A 14,886-nucleotide genomic window follows, 5' to 3' on the forward strand; every position below is an offset into this window, starting at 1 on the left:
TTCATATTCAGGAAATACTGATGCTGTGTTCTTTACTTTTTTGAATAAGCTGAAACTTAATTTATTTAGAATAACACAATCACAATGAAACATTATGAATGTGCCTAAAAAATTACCATTCAGTGAGTTTATCCCATGTATCTCAACATAAATATTTTCTTGAAATGTCTTGGGGAAAACAAAACCCTTTTAAGAACTATTTCATAATGATTACTCATACAGCATTTACTACATTGTTCATAAACTTTCTCTTTCATTTTTTAAAGAAATGTATACCTTTGACAATATAAAATTAATCTTAGAAAATTTAGAGAAGTTTCCTACTCAAGGTTGTAAGTCTACAAGTGTTACTCACTGGATGATTTGTGTAGAATTAAAGAAGCACTTGGAGCCATCAAGAGGTCACTGGGAGAAATTTGAAAATATTTATTTTGTTTTGCCATAAATGATACTATAATAAATATCCTTGTATCTACATTTTATTTTATTTTTTTTTTGCTTGTAATTACTTTCTTTAGAAAATTACTTAGAATTTTGGGTAAAAGAATATGCAAAATAGGGGTTTTTTTTTGAGATTTTATTTTTAAAATTCCCCCTCCCCCTTTTTAAGTTTTTATTCAAATTCCAGGTAGTTAACACACCATGTAATATTAGTTTTAGGTGTACAATACAGTGATTCAACATTTCCATACAATACCTGGTGCTCATCACAAGTGCACTCTTTAATCCCCATCACCTGTATAACCCAATCCCCCCACCTTCCCCTCTGGTGATCATCAGTTTGTTCTCTATTGTTAAGAGTCTGTTTCTTGGTTTGCCTCTTTCTCTGTTTTTCCCCTTTGCTTGTTTGTTTTATTTCTTAATTCCACAGATGAGTGAAATCATATGGTATTTTCTTTCTCTGACTGACTTATTTCACTTAGCATAATATTCTCTGGTTCCATACATGCATCCTGATGTTTATAGCAATATTATCTACACTATGGAAATTATGGCCCATGTATCCATCAACAGATGAATGGATAAAAAAGACATAGTAGGGATCCCTGTGTGGCGCAGCGGTTTGGCGCCTGCCTTTGGCCCAGGGCGCGATCCTGGAGACCAGGCATCGAATCCCACGTCGGGCTCCCGGTGCATGGAGCCTGCTTCTCCCTCTGCTTGTGTCTCTGCCTCTCTCTCTCTCTCTCTCTCTCTCTCTCTCTCTGTGACTATCATAAATAAATAAAAATTTAAAAAAAAAAGACATAGTATATGTATACAACAGAATGTTACTTAGTCATAAAAAAGAATGAAATCTTGCCATTTGCAAAATAAGGTTTACTGTGTTCCCTAATGATTCTCCAAAAGGTTTTCATACCATCAGCAGTATATGTGTATCTGTCTGTTTTCCTCATCCAAATATAATTTCTCATCAAAATATGTTATTTTTAAGGAATTTATACCACAATGATCATTTAAAAAAATCTTACTTAGTTTATATTTTTTGTATTAGTTTGCATTTTGATTTGTGATGAAGCTTAGTATGGTCACAGCCATTTGTATCTGTGTGAGCATATAGGAACATCTGAATTTTTTCTCAACACAGAAAAACTGGTTGGTTGTCTTTCTCTTGTAAATGTCAAGGCTTTGTATATAGTAGATACATTAACTTTGCCTGCGATATATATTTCAAATCCATCTTTCTACCATGTTATTTGATTTATAATATTATTTATTTTGATTCCTGACATACAGAAATTAAAATTTTTAATGTAATTAAAATCAGCATTATTTCTTATTATCATTTCTGGGCTTCATTTCCTCCTTAGACAGCTTTTTTTGCATAGTAAGACAATGTTACTGTTCACCTGTATTTTCCTAGAGTGTGTTTTAGCTCATTGCTACATGGATAAAGTTTTGGGCAATTACATTCTCATATTTGCCTTAGCATAGAGCATGAAGAAACTCATGCTACTGTTTTTCAATCACATTAGGCTTTATACTTAAGGATCTGTAAAGTTTCTTCCAGTCGAAACATACTGATTTTATGAGTCTACATTGTGACATTATTCCTGCTGGCATAAAACTTTACAAGTTACTAAATGCATTTGATATTTGTTCTGACTCTGAATAGGTTTTTGTAAAAGCTCCTTTTTTGGTCATCTCTTCCATGATGAGACCATAAAAACTCAAAGGCAGACTGCTTCTGTTCCAGATGAGAAAAAAATTCTAAAAAAAAAAAATCTTAAGCTTTTGACAGAAGGGCACGTGAGTGTCTTGCCATTGCTTCTCTAGACAGAGGCAGCAAAAAAGTTCCAGTGGAATGCTGTTTAGTGAAGTTTTCAGCTAAAAAAGAATTGCTTTCTTCTGTGCTACCATGTCAATCCTGGTAGTCCTATTTTATTTTGTCTCACGAGTTTTCCCCCTTTGATGTTCACCTTACCTCTATTTGCTCTCATGATTATTTTACGTGAATCATAGACACAGGGACTATGGGGAAATGACAGGTCATTGTATTCAGACCTCTGTACCTAGTGCATGTTATTGCCAGACACTTATATTATTCCCTTTCGAATTATATTTAATCTCTTTCTGAATGTCTTATTGATGTTTCTTCAATGACCTCTTTGGGTGGCTATTCCAATGTTAAATTGTTCTTGCCTTTAGGACACTTTCTCTTATAAGTAATTTAAACATGCCCTTCTTATTTCTTGTAAAACATTCTAAGTCAACCACAAATGATTCTTCCCTCTACTGTATATTATTTCTTTCTTCTCCAGTAAAATACCACATGTCATAGGAAGCAAGCTCTCCATTCAACATGTAGGCCATTCAGAAGAAACCTCAGATTTATGACATTCCTTCACCTCTGAAATTCTTTCCAGTTCTAATATTCTGTGATTCTTTGATTCCTACATTTGGTGGTGAGATTTCTAAATCAGTCTCTATCCCATAGTTTGTTATGTCTATGAACTTCTAAGTTTTGTGTTCTTGAAATCTATTATTTTTAACTTTTGACCATCTAAAAATATAAATTGTATTTTATAAAATTATCTACTTTTATTTAGTACTTTTTATGTACTACTTTATATTATTGAAAGACTTAGGTATTTAAGATTTTTCTCCTAGTGATATTATCTAGCTTTTTGTTGGAGCTAAATATATGTACACACACACACTCGTTCACATTGTGAGTTTATTCACACTGAAGTGTATTAAATATGTTATCAGACATGTTATTATTAAACACATTGTTAAACAATTATTAAACACATTAAAGTTTATTCAATATATTATGGAGCTATTACATTCAAAACCTCTTTTCTCTATACTTTTTCTTTTTGTGTCATCACGTCATTTTTTCCTTTTTCTTTATGAAGACTTTCTGAGGACACTTACCCCATGAAGACACTTTCTAAACTCTTGTCCTATCCTCTCCTATCCTCTATGACACTATTTTTCCAATTCTTTATTTTTTGAGGCTGACAAGGAAGTTTTTTACCTCCATCTATTTTCAGGAACTCTAGAACAAGCTAATATTTTCAAAAAAATAAATATATTTTATTTCTTTTAAAACTCAGCTTACAAAGTGAATTGTTCAATCAATAATCTCATACCAAATAGTTTCTTTGTTGTATGAAATTTTCTAGTGTAAACCATATGCTAGGCCACAAAACAAGTTTTAGCAAATTTGAGAAAATTGAAATCATGTCAAGAATCTTTTCTGATGACAATGGCATGAAACTAGAAATCGATAACAAAAGGAAAACTAGAAAATTCACTAATATATGGAAATTATCAGATCTAATCAATAAAAAGAAAGTTGTAGGATATGAAATTAACACACAAAAATCAGTAGCATTTCTATACATTAACAACAGAATTTTGAAAAGGAAATAAAATATTGATCCCACATAATAACATCAGAAACAATAAATATTTAGGAATAAATTTAACTAAAGAGATGAAAGATCTTCAATATGAATGTAGAAAACTACCAGACATCGAAGAAAGAAATTGAAAAAGATGCAAATAAATGGAAAAGTATCTTATGTTCATGGATTAGAAGAATTAATATCAACACTACCGAAAGCTATCTATAGAATCAATGACAATTTCTATCAAGATTGCAATGGAAATTTTTACAGAAGTTAAAAAACAAACAAAAAAATAACAACAAAATGTCTAAACTTTTTAAAAAGTTTTATTTATCTATTCATGAGAGACACAGAGAGAGAGAGGCAGAGACATAGGCAGAGGGAGAAGCAGGCTCCATGCAGGGAGCCTGACGTGGGACTTGATCCCCGGACTCTGGGATCATGCCCTGTGCCAAAGGCAGACACTCAACCGCTGAGCCACCCAGGCATCCCCAAAATGTCTAAAATTTATATGAAACCGTAAAAGACCACAAATAGCTAAGGAATTCTTTAGAAATATAGTCAAAGCAGGAGGTATCAGATTTCTTGATTTCAAGCTATACTACAAAGCTATAATCATCAACATAGTATGATTCTGGCATGAAAACAGGCTGATGAAACAAAATCAAGACCCCAGTAATAAGTCCAAGCATATACAGTCAGCTAATATTTGACAAGGGAACCAAGGATACTCAATGGAGAAAAGATAGTCTCTTCAATAAATATTGCTGGAATGATTGGATATTCACAAGTAAAAGAATGAAACTAGACTCATAGCTTATACCACTCACACACACACAAGAAAAATTCAAAATGGATTAAAGACTTAAAGGTAACATCTGAAAGCGTGAAAGTCCTAGAGGAAAACTGATGAACAGAGTTCCTTGACATGGGCCCTGGTAATGATGTTTTGGATATGACACCTAAAGCAAAACAACAAAATAAAAAATAAACAAAGTGGAATTACATCAAACTAAAAAGCTCTGCACAGCAAAATAAACCATCAACAAAATGAAAAGACAACCTATAGAATGGGAAAAAATATTTGCAAACTATATATCGGATGATGCATCCAAACATATGAACAACTCAAACAACTCAACAGCAAAAAACCAAATAGCCCAATTAATAGGTAGACAAAGGGCCTGAATAGACATTTCTCCAAAAAGTTATACAGAAGGCCAACAGTTACATTTAGGTGCTCAACATCACTAGTCATTAGGGAAGTGCAAAGTAAAACCACAATAAGAGATCATCTCATGCCTGTTAGAATGGCCATCATCAAAAAGACAAGCGATAACAAATGCTGGCATGGATGTAGAGAAAAGACAATCTTTGTACACCATTGGTAGGGATGTAAATTGTTGAAATTACTATGGAAAACAGTATGGAGAATTTTCAAAAAATTAAAAATAAAACTACCATATGATCCAGCAAGAAAAACATTAACTTGAAAAGATACCTGCACCCCCGCATTCATAGCCATATTCTTTATAATAGGCAAGACATGGAAATGACCTAAGTGTCCATCAATGGATGAATGGATAAGGAACTTGTGGTATATACATACAATGGAATACTACTCACTCATAATAAAATGAAGAAATCCTACCATTTGTGATGATATTGATGGAGCTTAAAGGCACTATGCTAAATGAATTAGGTCAGAGAGAGAAACAAATGCTGTGTGATCTCAACTATATGTGGAATCTAAAAGAAAACAACAACAACCAAAAGTCAAGGAAAAAGAGATCAGACTTGTGGTTATCCACTGCGTAGGGTGGGAGGAGAAGGAATTGAAGGAAGGTGGTCAAAAGGCATAAACTTCCAGCTGTAGGACAAATAAGTGCTAAGGATTTAAGGTACAATATGGTAATGGCAGCTAATGCTGCTGTATAATATACAGATAAAATGTTAAGCAGTAAATATTAAAGGGTTCTCACCACCAAGAGGTTATTTTTCTTCATTATTTTTTCTTTCTTTTTACTGTATCTATATAACAGGATGGATGTTACCTTGAACCTATTGTAATCATCTCACAAGATATGTAATTCAAGCCATCCTACTGTATGCAATAGACTTATGCCATAATATATGCCACTTATTTTTCAATAAAATGGGAAAAATAGATTACTTTCACAAAGATCAGTGTTCCATGTATGAAGTCAATCATCTTTTGTGTTGTTAGGAAGAAGAATATTAGGATATAGTCCACAGATTGTAAAAGGGAGTCAAGTATAATTAAGAAAAACTTTGTAATCATCACTGAAGTGTTTTCCAAGTTTGATTATTTCCAGAATTGTACCTACTACTGATTAAGGGAAGTAAAACACAATAGTTGGATAATTCACCACAAGGTGATTTTTATAGCACCTGCAAAATACAGCTGTGGGTTCTTTCTTAAGGTAGCATATGTTTCTGTATTTCTGAACTGATGACCTGCTTTGCACTTCTCAAATAGCAGCAAAACAAAATTCTCTTAGAATTGAAAAAATTTTAAACATGTCAAATAGTATGTGAAGTTGAGAATCCTCTAAGGCAGAGGAATCTAGTTTTTAAGAGAGTAGAGAAATAAGCAAAATGACCCAGACAGAAAGCTTACCCTAAGAGAGAAAATAGCTGGGAGTGGAAAACCAATTCTTCAGAGGACAAAGATAGGAGGATAATTGGTTCAGAAGAAAACTTCTACCTGAAGTGGAGAAAAGCAGGTTGATAACCCTTGTGGAACTATGAAGGAAGAGAACCAGAACTGTCTTCATAATCATGGAGGCTGGGATGGCCCCCAGTATTAGAGTTTCTATTGTGAAGTTAAAAGATAGAAGAAAGGAAGTCATTGTTCACTTGGAAAGGAGCTAAAATGTTTTCAGGCCAAAGAAAATTCAACACCGGGATTGAAACTATGAGGAAATAAAAAGATAAATGAAACACTGGATGGAAAACTAAAAATTAATAACTTTTAGAAAGACTATTGAAAAAAGGATAATGTATATTCCCCAAATTATTGAATTCATTCATATTTCTGCTTTTATTAAACTTGTGTATCTTTTCAAAATAAATGAAGTCAGTGACCGTATTTCTCTTTCCTACACATCAGTGTATAGATATGTATTGGACATTTACACATATCAAACATGATGCCTGCAGAGACAACTCAGTGCTGTGTAAGATGGTTATGCAGTGAAGCTGTGAGCTACTAGAATGAGAGTAAGGACTGCATATGTTTAAGTGTGTTATGCTGGCAATAGAATGGTTTCCACATTTCTTTGTAATTCTGAGACTCTTTTCCATTCAGTCTGCATCTGCAATTTTGTTCCTTCTTTCCAAAGCAAGGAGAATAAAACCCTAATATTACATATTTTGAAATAGAGACAAAACCAAGGAACACTGCAAACTGATAGACAATTTTTGGAGAATATAGATGCCTTTAAATACCATTATTAATGATCGTGTACTAAAAATTGGAGAGTGAGGGTTTCTTACACTAATTTTAATGGCATTATACAAAGGAGAAACCATCTCCATATACAAAGACCTGGACATTTTAAAGGGAATCATTATAGGCTGAATGATTTAGAAAGAAGTACAGATACAGCTCTTCATACAATATATTTCCTGGCCAGTTCTTCATGAAGACTTTCTTAAAATGAGCCAATCCTTTTTGAGTGTAAATACCACCATGTGATTCAAAGACATTGGGATTTCCTCTGACCTTCAGAAATCTAGTGATCTCCTCTTTTAAAACTCCTGCCCATTCCAGAGCCAATTACAATCATCACCGGAGTAGGTGATGTTGGTGCCCTATTCATATGCCCTCACTCAACGTTCGACATCCAGCACCTACAGATTGAATTCTATCTCTTGGGGTCAGAAGTGCCAAGGAGTACCCTCTGGGAATAGCTCTCTACCAATAATTGGCAGGAATGATATATTAACACTCGCCACCCCAACCCTCTGAGGTGTGTGTTTCACACTGGCTGTGCTTTCCCCAACAGGATGAAGCCCTATCACTCAGAGTGCCGATGGGTAAATGAACATTTTGGGGCTACCTTCCCTTCCTTGTCTCATTTCCTCCGTGCCCTCCTGGTGGTTTCTTCTGCTCTGAGATTAACTACTTGTACTAGAATCCTTCTTTCAGCATCTGCTCCTGGGGGCATATAAACTGTGGTACCCTCTCTGAGATCTATATGCACTCCCAGGGTGATAACATTTTTAGAAGCTCTGTATTCTCATAAGCTAAACACCGGTGAAGCTCAGCTGCTTCTTCAGTTCTCAAAATAAATATTCACTCCCACAACTTTTACAAATTTAAATGACTTTATTGAGAATTTGGAACGATCTCTGGGAGGAGTCACTTTGCACAGTACTTCTCTTTTCTCTCCCTTTTTGTCTTCTACCTCCTTTTTGCAGATTGCTTGTGGAACCACAAATTCTTCTCCCTTCTATTACATAGAGCAATATCTTCTAATTTCTTCTTCTTTTCATGGCACAGTGCTGGCCGACAAGGGTCTGGGAATCCCACCTACTACCCCCAAAATTTCTCTTTTCCCAAAAATAGCTCACCTCCTTAAAGGGGTTTTGAAGTTACCAGTTAAAGTAACATTTCTATACTTCGTTATGGTCACAATGACCATATTAATGATGCTTATATTTTAAAGTTATTACTGGCTATCCTTATATAGAATAAAAATAAAGTAGTCATTCTCAAAGTTCTGTGTACAATAAACTGAATAGACTCTTCTTACTTCATTAGTGTTCAATAATTGTCAGCTCTTTTCATCATCTTGGTGAAACTCTAAGTTAAAGAAATCCTTCTAGTACAGTTATGAATAATTATCGGGATTTAGTCCACTCTACTTGATCAGAGGTGGAATTAAGCTAAGCTCTATTGGGTTTGAAGCCTATATCATTTGGGATATGCTTTAAGAAAATAAAAATATAGGGGTGCCTGGTTAGCTCAGTGAGTTGAATGTCCAACTCTTGACTTCTGCTCAGGTCTTGATCAAAGGGTCATGAGATGGAGCATCACATTTGACTCCTCATGGAGTGGGGAATCTGTCTGAGATTCTCTTGCTCCCTCTATTTCTCTCTCTGCCTCTTCTCCCACCCCTCTAAAAATAATTTTTAAAAAGAAACAAAAAAAAGAAAAATACAAAGGTTGGTATATGAGCTTTGGGAAGTCAGGGACTTGGAAAATTAACTTTAATTAGCTTCACAGTGAATCAGCCTTGGTGCCTGGCTTTCTTATACAGAGTTGACAAGCCAGAAATGAAGCATCTCTTAAAACTTCCCCTTATAAAACTGGAATACTGAGTGCCTAGAGTCTTCCAGGCATTGTTCTAGGCAATTCATTAGGAGTAATTAATTTAATCTATTTTTAATCCCAGATTCACAGATGAGGAAACTGCAGAACAGAGTATTAAATAAGTAATCTATCTGATAAGGTCCACAACTACTATGGCAAAGCAATAGCTTAGGCTGTGATGATGTTTCTAAAACCATTACACATAACTTCTATACCATAATGCTTCTGAAAATTGAGTCTTCTAAATAGCTCACTGAGCCTTGAAACAGCTCACCATCTGTGAAAGGAAGTACACACCAAAGATAAATCCAGCATGAACAATAAAGCTCTACTTGCTACTTCCATACTACCTTCACAGGTCATTGGATCAGTCACACACTCAGGCAGAGGAGTACCAAAGGTGCACTTACATCTCCTGCATCTTTCCCACAGGGCAACTACAACAGTAGGAAACTCACTATTTGATTCCCTTCAAAATAAAATTAAACTGTCCTATTAAACCCAAAACATATACATTAATGCAGACATGTTAATCTGTATGATGTTGTAATAATACAATTACTACAGCAAAGTATGTCCAAATATAGAGTCCCTGAGGCAACCCAAATTCCTGGGTTAGTAAATGAGCCCTACTGGGATTATAATAAATACTCCACAGAGTATTTTTCTGTCTTACAAATAGCTCCTACCTCAATTGCCTTTTGTCAGTTGTACTTGAGGGCATAATCAATCTTTCTATTCCACTGGACTGAACCCAAAGGAAAAAAAAAACTCTCCAAAATGACAAGAAAGAAGATTGTTCTTTCCAGTGAATTCATAATTGATACTAATATATCCTTGGTCAGTTAGGAGCAACTGTAAACTTAGAAGTAAGGGGTGACTCTCTTCTATTCATTGTGTGGTGGTGATTTGAGAGGCAGAGAAAGCCAGCTTGCAAAGAGAGAAACTGCTAGTGAGGTTTCCTGTTCACAGAGCTGAGCTGCATAATTTCTCCTTTGGGGTTATAATATACCTGCATATCATTTATAATGCTTGGGCTTTCCTATTGGTTTCTTTATATTTTAATTTAGTTTGAATTTATTTCCATTAATTACCATTTACGGAGTCTTAATTAATACAGATGTAGCCACAAACTTTTATTTTATTAAAAACAAACTTTTTATCAAGTTTGTCTTCATTCAGAATTGCAACTACAGTTTGTTATGACACTTTTCAATTATTATTAATAAGAGCCGGCATGTTCTGATTCATCTACGACCAGGGATATACCTTACTGTAATGTGGCCAGGACTTGTGATTTCTGAAATCAATGGTTATTTTTTCAGGATACATGGCATTAAATATGTCTTTACCAGATCCTTCCTTAATTCCATGTTCTTCTTTTAAAAGATTGAGGTCATTTTATTTTTAGTTTCTTCAAGTCATTAATATATTCCTGTTTTTCCTCTTCATAGAAACTTTTGCTAATGAATCCTTGCTTTATTAGAGCTTGGGGCTTTTTAAAAGTTCAGTTCCACTGTGAAGTCAAGATCTTAAAATTCCTTACAAGTAAATGATTTTTGCTTTATTTTCATCTCATCTACTAGATTAGTTATAGCCTTAACTAAACTTTAAGTTGATAGTTTAAATGTGTGTGTATAAGCATGCATGCAATTCTATATGCATGTAATAGTAATAGTAACTAAAGTAAATTATCATGCTAAAAATAAGGGGCAGGTGAAGACCAGCACTAATATTAGCTAATTAAATAAAAGTAATTTCATTAGTGAATCAGATTTAATCCTTATATGGATGTTGTTTTTTGGTAGTCCAATGTAATTTGAGTATTTTCTGAGGTACAGGATGTTTTCTCTACTCTTTTGGTTGCCTACCTGATTCTGTTACATTTTCTATTCATGAGAAAATTTTAGAAGCTGAAAAATATTTTAAAAGGAAAAATGTCACTTGTTAATTGTTCTAAGCAGATGATAATGTATTTTAGTAACAACAATTGGAAAATGGGTTTATATTCTCTTTAAATTTTGTCTCATGAGTAGTTTAGAAGGGTTGGATTGTTATCTTTATAACTTCCAGAAAACAGTTAAAATAAAATTACAGAAAACAAAGCAAAATATTGATTTGGTTATTCCAGGAAGAGCTAATAGTATTTGCATAACATTATAGTCTCCATTGTTATCTCTCTCTTTAAGAAGATATTTAAATTTTGGAGCTATATTTACCATTTAAAATAACATAATATAATAGAAACAGTAGGTACCCTCAAGCCACATCTCTTTACATCTCTAATATACAAGTATTGTGTCTTTGCAAGACATTAGTAAGACTCACCGGAGAAAATGAAATTTTATGATAACTGATTGCAATTTTCTTGTAGCAAGCTGAGCTGGTGTAATCGTATATAGAGATTAGAACTACAGCTCAAGCTTAAAGAGCATGTAGGATAGAGCAATCATTATGCAATAAATATTTTACTTGTAGGGCATACCTTTCTTGCCCTGACTTTGACTTTTTTGTGTGAAACATAATCTCACATAAAATACATAAAATGTGTGGGAACCATTCACTTGTCTTTTTAGGGCTTTTTAAAATTATTTATTTTTCGAGAGACAGAGAGAGAGAGGCAGTGGGGAGAGGCAGAGGGAGAACAAATCTTAAGCAGACTCTGTACGGACTGCAGAGCTTATATGGAGATCGACCTCAGGACTCTGGGATCATGACCTGAGCCAAAACTGAGTCAAATGTTTAACTGACTGCATCACCCAGGAGGCCCTTTATTTATAGTTTTATCATATGTGCAGTCACCATTTTTTTTTTAATTTTTGAAGCTTACATACATGAAATCAGATTGTCTGTATATTTTGATCAATTATGTTTTTATCTAACTTTATGACTTTTAAAGATATATCAATTTGTAGATCATTTTTTTACTTCAAAAAATAGTCTGATTTTAAGATATATTATTTCACTATATTATTCTATATATTAATATATATTATATATAATATTTAAATAAGATATTTTATATATGTTTGTTTTTAGTATTACTCTATTGCTATGAACATTTTTGTATGCATCTCTAATTATATATATATTTAGAAGTGAAATTGCAGAATCAGAGGATATGTGTATATTCAAATATATTAGGTAATTCAAATTGTTTTGCAAAGTTTTGTTATTTATAAACTCCATCCATATGTGAAAGTTCATTATTCTAAGTCATGGTCAAGATTTAGGATATACTAATTTTTTAATTATCATCAATCTGATAGGTGAAATATATCATTATGTACTTAATTTGCCTTTTTCTGATTACTACGGATGTTGAATAACTTTAATATATGTGTGTCATTTGTTTTTAATTTCTTTTGAAGTGCTTGTTTATGTCATTTGTCCATTTTATTCTATTGAGTTGTTGATCTTTTTATTATTGACTTATAGAAATTCTTTATATATTATGAGTGCTAATCCTTTGTCTTTTGTGTGTTTTGCAATTGTCTTTTCCAGTCCTGGTCATAGTTTGCATTTTCTCTGTTTCTAACAATGGAGATAGAGAAAATAAAAACTATTTTAACTATTAACAAAGTCAAAGACATTTTTTTCCTTATGTTTGTTTTTTTAATGTCTTATTTAAAGATATAACCATTGCCTAACCAGATGATTGTTTCCTCTAAAAATATAAAAAGTTTGCTTTTGGCAATATATGTCCTCCTGTAATTTATTTTGTGTATGATTTAAGTATTCTTTGTTTTTATTGTTGATGAGAGAACCAGTTGTAACTGTACCACTTACTAAAGACTTCATTCTTTCTCTACCAATCTGAGTATCCAGTTCTCTCATTTTTTAAGTCTCCACATATTTAAAAGATTTTTGAATGCTCTGAAACTATGCCATTGGCTTATCTATTCCTGCACCATTATGACAAGCTTTAAATATGTTAACTTTGTAATCAATGTTGATATCTAGTAAGAAGTCCTTCAACTTATTCTCTTAGAATACCTCTTGGAGGAGGAGAAGCAAGACGGCGGAAGAGTAGGGGTCCTCAACTCACCTGGTCCCGCCAACTTACTTTCAAAACATCCTAAACACCTACTGATTTGACCCGATATTTAAAGAGAGCTGCCTGAACGCTACAGAGTGAAAAGTTTTTGCTTCTAACAAGGTAGGGCGGTGGAAATAAATAAATAAGAATAAAGTGGGGGAGGGGATCATCTAGTGGCCGGGCTAAAGTGAGGCAGCTAGAGCCTCCAGGGCAGGAAAGCCCAGCCCTGGAGAAGCAGGAACTTTAAAAATCCCCGCTGGAGTTTTTCCAGAGGGAAAAGTGCTTAGCAGGGAAATTGGGCAAAATCCCAGAAGGGCAGTGAAACCTCAAGATTCCTTGGAGTCACTATTAGAGGAGGGGCACCCAGGGGAAAGCTCAGCGCAAACCGCTGGCTGATCTCAGTAAAGGGCTGGAGTGCCACAGCCTGCAGGGCATCTGGGAGAAGCTGGTTGGTTAGGCGGCGGCTCTGGAGCTGCCTTTACCCTAGAGGCTGGCAATGGAAGGAGGTGGCAGTGCTCTGTTCCCTTCTGGAGAGACGCCCCCAGGAGTTGGGTCTAGTAGCACAGGCCCCGGATCCCAGGGAGCCCCAGCAGACAAAGCCAGTGATCCTGTGCTCCACCCAGGACAGGCAGAAGCGGGGGACACAGGACAGCGAGTGCCCCGGGCGCCCCCTGTCCCCGGGCGCCCCCAAGTTGTGCATAGCAGTGCACCTGTGCCGGCCCAAGAGCACATCTAGGCCAGTGTGGACTGGGAGCTGCGGTTATTTACTCATGGGGAGCTGACTCCAGAGCTGGAAATCTGGCCGCCACCAGTGTTGTTTTTCCTTTTTATCCTCCTTGTGCCTGGGAGAGGCAGGGCTCCAGGGAACAAAGGTCTCATGGAGTAAACAGTTCCCACTGAGCCCAGCACTTGGTGGGGAGCGGGGCATCTCCCCCAGCTGCACACACCTGAGAATCAGCTCAGTAGACCCCCCTCCCTCAGAAGACCAGCTGGATGAACAAGGGAAAAGCAAGTATATTGACCAAGCAGCGCTAGAAAGCTCCAGGACTGAGGGAAAATAGTATATAGATTTAGAAGGTCCTTTTTTTTTTCTTCTTCCATTATGACTCATTTTTGTATCAGACTAAAAATTTCCAATATTTTTTCTCTTTTACCACCTTATCTACAATATTTTACCAGCTCTTCATTTTTAAGTTTTTTTTCCTTTTTGACTTTTATAATTCTACAATTACATGTCTTAGATATATTTTCCACTTCTGGATTCCCTTCAATATATTCAATTTAATTTTGGTAGATATACAAGATATGGGTTTTTGTTTTGTAGTTTGTGTTTTTCCTGCCTTGTTTGTTTTACAGTGGTAGGAGTTAATACCTTCTATAACACAATCAACATACACCCAGAACCAAGTGGAATACTGTGCTGGTTCATTCTGTGAGATTACATTCTCTCTTCCTTCCCATTCTGCCCCCCTCTTTTGTCTTGTTTATGTTTTGGTCAATGTTGGGGGTTTCTATAAGTATTTCTGGTTTATATAAATTAGGGATTGAACATCTTCTAACATGCAGAACTTAATACACTCAGAATCAAGAAGATCACCCTTTAGGACCTCTCAGGTAGACTACATTCTCTCTTTGCTACCACTTCTTCA

The 14,886-nt window shown here is 34.9% G+C and overlaps 1 long non-coding RNA gene across 3 annotated transcripts in view; it reads left to right on the forward strand.

The window, feature by feature from the left end:
* Positions 1 to 14,886, forward strand: part of LOC144304840 (uncharacterized) — a 261,780-nt gene that overhangs the window by 228,208 nt on the left and 18,686 nt on the right. For all 3 annotated transcript variants that reach the window (XR_013371829.1, XR_013371828.1, XR_013371830.1), the window contains one exon: positions 13,190 to 13,357. This is a non-coding gene — a long non-coding RNA (uncharacterized LOC144304840). The remainder of the gene's footprint in view (positions 1 to 13,189; positions 13,358 to 14,886) is intronic.

This window comes from Canis aureus, chromosome 34 (assembly GCF_053574225.1).
Source record: "Canis aureus isolate CA01 chromosome 34, VMU_Caureus_v.1.0, whole genome shotgun sequence".
Classification (NCBI taxonomy): domain Eukaryota; kingdom Metazoa; phylum Chordata; class Mammalia; order Carnivora; family Canidae; genus Canis; species Canis aureus.